We start from the raw sequence: 9,927 nt of genomic DNA on the forward strand, positions 1-9,927 counted from the left end.
TGACTCTTTCTTTCCCTCCTGCAAAAGACACACTGTCCTTTTCAGAATGTGGTGTTTTCACTTTCTGATATCAACAGGCCCTGAGAACAATAATAGAGCAATAAAACCTCCAGAGAAGATACGCAGTAAATATAATCAAGTAAGCCCAGGTATTCAGGATCGTGGAAACAGTACCATGGATACAAAATAAAGAAGAAAAATAGCTCAAAGGATGATGAATGCATGGGTGTGAGTCAGGCACACTCACCTGAATTTAGCCCAGTACATCACTGCAACCAGCTGCAACAAGTTCCGTTTCCTCTTGCCCCTTGGAAGGTATTGGCAACCCACTGAATGCTTCCAAATTCTCCAGACTATCTAAGCCATGTTTAGCTAAACAGAAGATTGGTCCACTTTGTAGCAGAGGAAAACCGAGTCAACAGACATCCTGAGGGCTAGGAATGTAACTTAATTGCTCAAGTGCTTACCTATATTTCTTGAAGCCCTGGGTTCCACCCCCAGCATCGCAGAAAGACCAGGCATGGTAGCACATGCTTATAATTCCAGCATTTAGGAGGCAGAGGCAGGAGGATCAAAAGTTCAAGGTCTTCCTCAGCTTCATAGTGATATATGAGACTGTCTCAAAAAAAAAGCTATCCTGAGTATTAGTTCAATTAACTGCCCACTCATCCACTGATTCACAGCCACTTTTATTTTCTTCTATTCATCTATCAAACATTTGTTAAACTTCCACAAAGAGGAATTCAATTGGGGAATCTGGAAATGACTTCCTGATTACAAATAACAGCCAAATCTTAACTTTTAGCTTTATAAAATCCTGGTGTTTGCTACTGTTTACAGAGATAGATAACCAGTTCTGAAAATTTTATCCAGCTGTGGCGTTTACATGCATGTGGTTGATCTGGACTATGCTACAAAAAGAATTGTGGTTTCGGACCATGAACTTAAAAACATTATAATTAGGTTCAAACACATCTTTATTAATCAAAATACGAACCGTTATAATCAACACATTGTTGCCGATAAGAAAAAAAAATTTTCTGTAGAGTGAAGGTCTATGTTTGAGAATTTATTTTTATTTTTTAATTTATTTTTATTTTATGTGTATGAGTGTTTTGCCTGCATGTTAAGTGCACCACATATGTGCAATGGCCTTGGAGGCCAGAAGAAGACATAGATCACCTGAACTGAAGTTACAGATGGTAGTTAGCCACCATGTGAGTGCTGGGAACCAAACCTGGGTCCTTTGCAAGAGCAGTTAGTGCTGTTAACCACTGAGCCATGTCTCCAGTCCACCTGTCTGGGGATTTGACTCTTGGAAAGCATTTCTGCATCTTACTGGTTATAAAGGTGTTTTTCCCTGTAAAAAGTTGTTGAGATGCTTGAAGAAGTAGTCAGGTGAATGTGGTGGACAAGGTAAAGCTTCGTAGCCTGCTTCATCCAAGGAAGCACTGGTTGTATGATGTGTGTTTGGGTGTTTTGGTGAAGACTCAGGTCCTTTCTGTTGACCAATGCCTGCTCTAGGTGTTGCAGTTTTCTGTGCATCTCATTGATTTCATGAGCACAACTTGTCAGACCCCCCAGCGAACAGGTTTGCTTCGGACAGTCCTCTTGGTTCAACCACAGGTTATCTACAGTTGTCATATATACCCCACTTTTCACTACATGTCACAATCCGATTGCGATTGTTGTAGCGAAAGAGAAGGGAACAGTTCAAAGGGGTGATTTTTAAATTTTTCTGTGAGTTCACGAGGCATCCACTTACTGAGCTTTTTCATCTTTCCAATGTGCCTCGAATGCCAAATGCCCTTTGAACAGTCCACGTTGAGTTCTTTGGCAATTCCTGTGTGGTTGTAAGAGGACTGGCTCAGCTTTGAGGGTGGCTGCTCTCAGTTGGTCACTGTCAACTCCCTAAGGCCAACCATCTGTGCTCCTCAACTCCAAGGCTCTTGGATCCTTTGCAAAACTTACTGAATCTTGGGACTGGGGAGATAGCTCAGCAGTTAAGAACATTTGCTGTTCTTCTAGAGGAGCCAGGTTCGGTCCCTAGCACCCACATTTTAGTTAACAACCATCTGTAATTCCAGGAACCAGGAGATCTATCACCCTCTTCAGGCCTCTGCAGGACATTGCACACACATAGTATACTTACATACATGGAGGCAAAACACTCATATACATATAAAATAAAAATAAATAAATAAAATATTGTTTTAAAAAACTTACTGAACCACCACTGCACTGTGTATATTTGTTAGCACTTCTGGGCCAGTTGCATTGTTGATATTGTGCGTTGGCCCTAATGCTTTATAACCTATCTTGAACTCAAGTAAGAAAATCACTCCAATTTGTTTTTTTTTAATATCATTTCCATAGCATAAAATAAATAAAAAAACAAGCAGTAAGTGCATTAATAAAAAGCCCCATAAAGCTATGAACAGTGGTGCATGCCTTTGACCTCAGTACTCCTGAGACAGAGGCCAGCATGATCTAAATAGTGAATTCCAGGCCCCACCTGTGGCTACAGAAAAACCATGTCTCAAAACAAAACAAGCCCCAAAACAATAACAACAAAAAACATAAAGTGAGAAATGTGTCCATTAGAATGATGCTTAATATGGTGGTGGCTGGAGGCTCTCTTACAGAGGACCTACATTCAGTACCTAGCACCCATGTGGCAGCTACAGCTAACAACTGCCCTTAACTGTCTTAGCACCATTACAGTCTGCTTAGGAAAGATCTGTGGTACCTAAACTGCCAAGTCATGACTGTTTCCTGGCTTTCCTATTCACTAGCTGTGAACATCAATTGTCATGTCTTTTTTAAATGGGGATCAGTGGGCCTAGAGAGATGATTCAGCAGTTAAGAGCACTAGCTGTTCTTGCAGAGGACCCAGGTTTGATTCCCAGCACCCACATGACAGCTAATGACTGTCTTAACTCCAGTTCCAGGGGTTCTGGTGCTCTCTTCTGACCTCCACAGGCATTGCACAACACGGGTGCACTTATATACATGCAGGCAATACACACACACATAAAATAAAAATAATAATTAAGTTTGAGTAGCAGTGAGGGACCACATACTTCTTAGCAAGACACCTTCAGTAACTCTGAAAAGGAAGAACTAAGCTGAGGATGTGACTCAATAGTGGAACACTTACTTAGCTAGTGCAAAGCCCTGGGTTTGATTCCCAGCACAGCAAAACAAACAACACTAAAAGGTGAGAAGTACAAACTGAAATACAACCACTGAAAACAGACCCAGTTAAAATTACAAAATTTCAGTTTGTCCTAAAAGACAGAAACATTAATATGGAAAATATTTTTTAAAGTATTTGGGAGTGTGACTTAATAGTAGAACCCAAGCTTAGTATGCATGAGGCCGAGCTCAACCCCCAGAGTTCTCATTAAGAGAAATTATGCAGGGCTGGTGAAATGGATCGGGGTGCTTGCTGCCTAACTTGATGACTTGAATTCAATCCCTGGAACCCACATGATGGAAGGAGAGAATCAACTCCTGAAAGTTGTCCTTGGAGCTCCACAAACATGCTGTGGTTATAGGTGTGCCCCCCTCCACACACACACACACACACACACACACAGAGAGAGAGAGAGAGAAACAGGAGGAGAGGAAAGGCATTTATCCAGTTTCCTATTTCAGGAAACAGAATCTGCTTGGAGAGAGAGAATAAATAAATAAATAAATAAATAATCTCCTGATACTATGGAAGTTTAGCTTACTTTTTATTCTCTGATCTGGTTTAGATATTTGTATTCCCCTCCAAATTCATTTCTGAAGCCTTAACTCAGTATGATTTCGTTTGGAGAAGTAAAGCTCTGTGGAAGCAAATGAGGGTAAAGAGAAATAAGACTGAAAGAGGAGTCAGTCCCTGTAAGAGACACCAGTTTGTACACGTGGAAGAAAGGCCAGTGAGGACACAGCAAAAGGACAGACACCTGAATAAAGAGAGCCATCGCCGCAAACAGAGTCAGCCAACACGTTGGTCCTGGACTTCCAGAACTATGAGAAACTTTCTGCTGTTGAAAGACCCAGTTCATGGTACCTGGTCTTGACAGCCTGTGTTGACAACACACTGTTGCTTAAGGTTTGGACTAGAACACTTTGGATATTAACTTGTTGAAGTTGTTTGTAAGTTGTTCCAGTAAAAATGTAAATTATTTCTGTTTGTAAAATGAGAGACTCAAAGGTCGCTTTTATTGACATGTAGAACATTAACCAATATATCTGACTTTGTAATCTGAGTTTGTTTTCCCGCTTTGTAAAATGCCATTGATAGTCTCCCCTGACTGGGCACAGTGGTGTGGTCCTAATTACCTAGGAGGCTAAAGGAGGCTTTCCTGAGCCCAGGAGGTTAGGGCCAACCTGGGCTACATGGTAAGATTTCCCCCCCTACGCCACATCTCTTTAAAAAGTGAGCGATAAATAGTTTCTCCTTGATAAAGTTGCTACATGATTGAATATGTACACAGAGCACTCACAGGTGCTGCTGCAAGCAAAGTAAGCTCCAATTAAGTTACATTCACACTATTATTTAGATAAGAAGCCTGCAGGTGCATCTTGTTAGATTTCTAAAGTGTAAAAATTGTGAATGGTTGGGGATGGAGAGGTGACTCAGCGGTTAAGAGCACTGGCTGTTCTTGCAGAGGAGCCAGGTTCAGTTCCTAGCACATGATGGGCCACAACTACCTGTAACTCCAGTTCTAGGGGATCTGATGCCCTCTTTGGCTTTCATGGGACCCATGTCCACGGGTGGTGCCCAAACATGATGGAAGCAAACACACACATTAAAAAAAAATAATGGTTAATAGATAAGTCAGGACATTTTACATTTCAGACTTTAATCTCCCTTGAAAAATGAAAAGGTCAGGGAATACCAGGCTCCAGTTCTCATATGGCAACTAACAAGTCTAAGTGGGTGGTATCTGCCCCTTGGGATGGGCAGGAATTGTTCCTTTTGCCATTTGCCACACCCAGGCCCCTTTGTTCCTCTGTATTACCTGCCTGGCCCTCAGGGATTTAGTCCCTGGTGAGGAGCACCAGTCTCTTGTTCCCCAGTTGAAATAACCTTTGGCACAGTTTCCAGAAGCTTCAGAACCAGGACTCCCCAGTAGGAGCTCAACCATGCTTTGAGGGAGTCTCAAAGCCTCAGAGTCTAACCTGATAATGCCAGGTGTCTTCAAAGATCACTGTCCCCCCAAGAAAGGCACACAGGAAGTGCACAGTATGCTTAAACAATGTGCAAGGGTAGGAAGGACTTCTTCCTGACACTCTAAAGTCAACCCACCCTGTGGGATTCTCTCTGTGTTGCAACCCTGTGGTCAGGCAGTGGACTCGCTGATAGCAATAGTTAACTTGAATATGGAGATCCACCCACTGACTGCCAGCCACTCAGTGTAGACACTTCCATGGTATTTTGTGTATGGGAGGGGGGGTCTGGAGATTGAACATAGGACTTTCTTTGCACATGCTAGGCAAGCACTCTTCCACTGAGCTATACCTATGGCCCTTTTGTACTCTGTTTTGAGACAGGGTCTTGCTAAGTAGCCCAGGCTGACCTCTAACTTGCAATCTTCCTGCCTCAGCATCTGAGTGGCAGGGACCATGGACATGTGCTACCACACTCAGAAATCCCATACCATTCGCAGATAGGTTCATAGACTCATAACCTAAAATTGCAAAACTCTACAAACCAATGAATTTTTTGAGACAGGGTCTTACTAGCCTAGCTTGATCTCAAACTTGCTATGGGGCTGAGGATGACCTGGAATTTTTGATCCTCTTGCTCCCACCTCCAAAAGTGCTGGGATTACAGGTATGTACCACCATATCCAGTCCTAAAATTATTCCTATAGTGAAATATTCACCTGAATATATTCTCTCTCTCTCTCTCTCTCTCTCTCTCTCTCTCTCTCTCTCTCTCTCTTTTTTTCTGTCTCTGTCTCAGTCATACACACACACACACACACACACACACACACTCAATCTTTATTTTTCCCACCTCAGGTAATTACCCCACATTTTGCTGCAGAAATGCTAAATGAACTGACTCATGGGTCTTACCCTGCCCCACTGCAGGTGTGCTGTCTGCACAGAAGACTTGAAATCTGGCCCTGAGGGTTTCAGAGAAAATACTAACAATATATATTGCACAGACCTCTTCAAAAGAAGAGGACACTGAATCTTTCAGAAGAGGAGGGAAAAACGTCCACATAAGCATTTCATCATGATACTCTGGTCTCAGTTGCTGTCCTTGGAGAGTCAAGTCATGGCTGCTGGCTGTGTGCGGTGTTTAGGGGCTTTAAGTCATAGCATTCTCTCGACACCATCCTACAACAAGGCTGTTGCAATTATTCTCAATTTATGGACCAAGCAATAGAAGCTTAAAGAAGTTAAACAAGCTGCCTAAGGTCACCCCACCAGTCCTGAGTCGGGTAAAGCCATCTAAACCAAGTCTGTCAACTTTGGGGTCACTCTTTATGGGGTCCACAGGTTCTCATAGCTCTGAAAGGAGTCTTTTAAAAATATAAAAATATGTCTTCACTGGCCCACTTTATCTCTCAATCCTCACAGGCCAGCAGCCAGGAACCTGCCCAAGAGGCCAGGACATCTTTGAAAAGGTGTTTACTGTTCCCTACTCCCTGCTCCCTGGGGGAGGGTTCCAAAATGTCAATTTTCAAGCTATTGAAGGCATTTTTCTAGGACCTCAACACAGTGGTCCGTCTCTCTGGCTTCCTGCTGTAAAGATTTCTACAAGTAGGTGTGACATTTCTTTAGGGGCTTTTAGCCCCAATAGTCCCCAGCTCCTGTTAATGAGATGGGTCCCTCCTCCTTCCTTCCATCCCTCATTTGGAGGATACAAGAGAAATCACAGGAATTTTTAGCTCCCTGGCCTTGGGAACCCTGTTTCACTGAGAGTGAGGAGGGCTTGGGCGGGAGAATTCTCATCTTCAGTTGGCTGAGGAAGGTGTGGCTCCTTCTTCACACAACCTGGTTCTCAGTCCAATGCTGAGCAGTGATTTGGGAAGTCAGCTCCTATGATCACTAGCCACCAAACCAGAGAGGCTTTCAAGGGCAGAGGAGCCAGGCTACTGGCTCCTGTCTCCTTCTCCACTCTTGCTCTCTCTCACTTTGGTCAAGACCTGCCCTCACTGAGCCTGCTTCCTTGTATGGAAGCAAGATGACAGCTGAACTTGGAGGACTGCAGGGATCTAGTAGTAATAGATGTGACAAGTTGGAAAACATTACACACAGTCATTATGTAAGCCTGAGGGTAGCAGCTGAGTTATAGCTAAGGTTGGAAGAGAGACTGTAAGAAGTCAGCTACGCACCCAAAGATGTGATCAAAAGTACAGTAGATTGAACGACCCCAGACCTTGACAGATGAGTCCCACTTTCCGCATGTGTTTCCAAAACCTAGTTCTTTTTCCTGCCTCAAGATTGTCAAGGACTGAGGTTTAAGAAAAATGGAGGACTTTGTTTCTGGGAGTCATTTAAAGGCATTTGTGTGTTTGTGTATGTGTGTGTATGTGTGCATGTGTGTGTGTGTGTGTGTGTGCCTTAAGATTATGACCAGTGGGCTGGAGAGATGGTTCGGTGTTTAAGAGCACCAGTTGCTCTTGCAGAGGACCTGGGTTTGATGATGGCTAACAGCTATCGGGGTAACTCCAGTTCCAGGGCATCCGACACCCTCTTCTGACTCTATGGGCATGCATTTACACACATGCAGGCAATACACTCATACACATTAAAAAAAGGGATTATCACCAGCAATACAAGGAACTCAGTGGATCTGAGAATTAAGAGAAATAACACATAGGGCTGAGATGAAGCTGAGAGAGAGAGAGAGAGAGAGAGAGAGAGAGAGAGAGAGAGAGAGCACAAACAAGCCTGAATCTTTCTGGTAGTGAAATTACCAGAGATGGCTTGTAAAATGCTTCTTGACTGTGGAAATGACTAACCTGCCCTCTCTCCAGCCCTATCACTTGGACATATTAGAAATAAATTCTGAAAAAAATCTAGCAGATGTGAAAAAGAAAACCAAATGGAGCTGCTATAAATAGAACATAGAGATTGAAATTAAAGGTACCGCAGTTTGAAAGAGTGGTGAGAGACAAGGTTCCTACGTACAGGAACATTAGGCTTGCTGCGACTGGAGCCCTGGGTGGGACAAAGGAGGGAAATACCGATGAGAGTCAGGACCTCAAAGAAGTTTATTTCTTGGTCAACCAAAGCAGCATCAGCCCCAGGGCAGGCTGCTCAGAAGCAGAAGTCCAAACTTGTGTGGGGAAAGGAGAAAAAGATGGAGGAGGCAGCACTGTGTGTATGCGTCACAAATTCCAACTAGTCTAGAAAATCATTAGCTCCGTAAATAAAGTCATTTCTGTTTTCCAATTTTATTCTATCATTCATTCAGGCAGGGTCTCTACGTAGCCCAGGCTGGCCTTAAACTCATGATCTTCCTGCCTCCTGAGTATGGATTATAGGTACAGGCCACCACAATCAACTGCTTTCCAATTTCAAATTCTTTTTTTGTTGTTTTTGTTTTTGTTTTTTTTTTCAAGCCTGGAATGCCCTCTGTTGACCAGGCTGGCCTAGAACTCAGTGCTCTGCCAGCCTCTTCCACTTCAAAGCTAGGATTAAAGGCATTTGCCACGATGCCAGGCCCCCAGTTTTAGTCTTAGCATTGAAGCCAGAAATTCAGGGTCACAAAATTTTTTCAGGAGGCAAGATGACTTATCGAAGTGAACAGTTATATCACTGCTTGGCCTTTGGGCTGGGGTCAAGTGGAGTGAACAATGATAATGAATGAATACACATGTCCTTCAAAACTCAGAGTAACTGGGTGAGGGATGTCACTCAGAGGTAGTGTCTGTGAAGCATGCACACATCCCTAGGTTGTCTGAGCCCCAGCACCACATCAAACAAAGGAACAAACAAACAGCAGTGAACCAGAACCATAGACTTGGTACTTGGAAGAAACCACAGAGTTACTATAGTGCACAGCTCCAACTCCAGCAGATGGTTCCCAATGTTGCCCTTTCTCTATGTGTGTGAGTGCACCCGTGTTGTGTAATGCCCGTGGAGGTCAGAAGAGGCTGTCAGATCCCCTGGGACTGGAGTTACGGACGGTTGTTAGCTGCCATGTCCTGGAATTCGAACCCGGGTCTTCTCCAAGAACAGTCTTCTTAACTGCTGAGCCATCTCTCCAGCCCCTTTCCTAAATATCTTATGTTTATTTTTAATTACATGTGTATGTATGTGTCATGTATGGGTTTGTGGATTTGTGCACATGGGTGCAGTGTCCATGGAGCCCAGAAGAGGGTGCCAGACTCCCCTGGAGACTGGAGTTACAGGTGACTGTGAGCCACCTGAGTGTGTACTGGGAAAAAACTTGAGCCTTCTAAGAGCAGGATGCACTGTTAACTGCTGAGCCATCTATCATCTATCTATCTATCTATCTATCTATCTATCTATCTATCTATCTATCTATCTACCTACCTATCTATCTATCATCAATCATCATCTACCTATCTCTCTATATCTATCTATCTATCTTCTATCTATCTATCTATCTATCTATCTATCTAATCTATCATCTGTCTATCTATCTATCTATCATCTATCTATCTATCATCAATCATCATCTCTCTATTTCTCTATCTCTATCTATCTATCTATCTATCTGTCAATCATCTGTCTATCTATCTAATCTATCACCTATCTCTCTATCTCTATCTATCTATCTACTATCTATCTATCTATCTATCTATCTATCTAATCTATCATCTGTCTATCTATCTATCTATCATCTATCTATCTATCATCAATCATCATCTCTCTATTTCTCTATCTCTATCTATCTATCTATCTATCTGTCAATCATCTGTCTATCTATCTAATCTATCA

Source organism: Nannospalax galili, unplaced genomic scaffold, assembly GCF_000622305.1.
Source record: "Nannospalax galili isolate Female #2095 unplaced genomic scaffold, S.galili_v1.0 scaffold384, whole genome shotgun sequence".
In the NCBI taxonomy this organism is placed as follows: Eukaryota; Metazoa; Chordata; class Mammalia; order Rodentia; family Spalacidae; genus Nannospalax; species Nannospalax galili.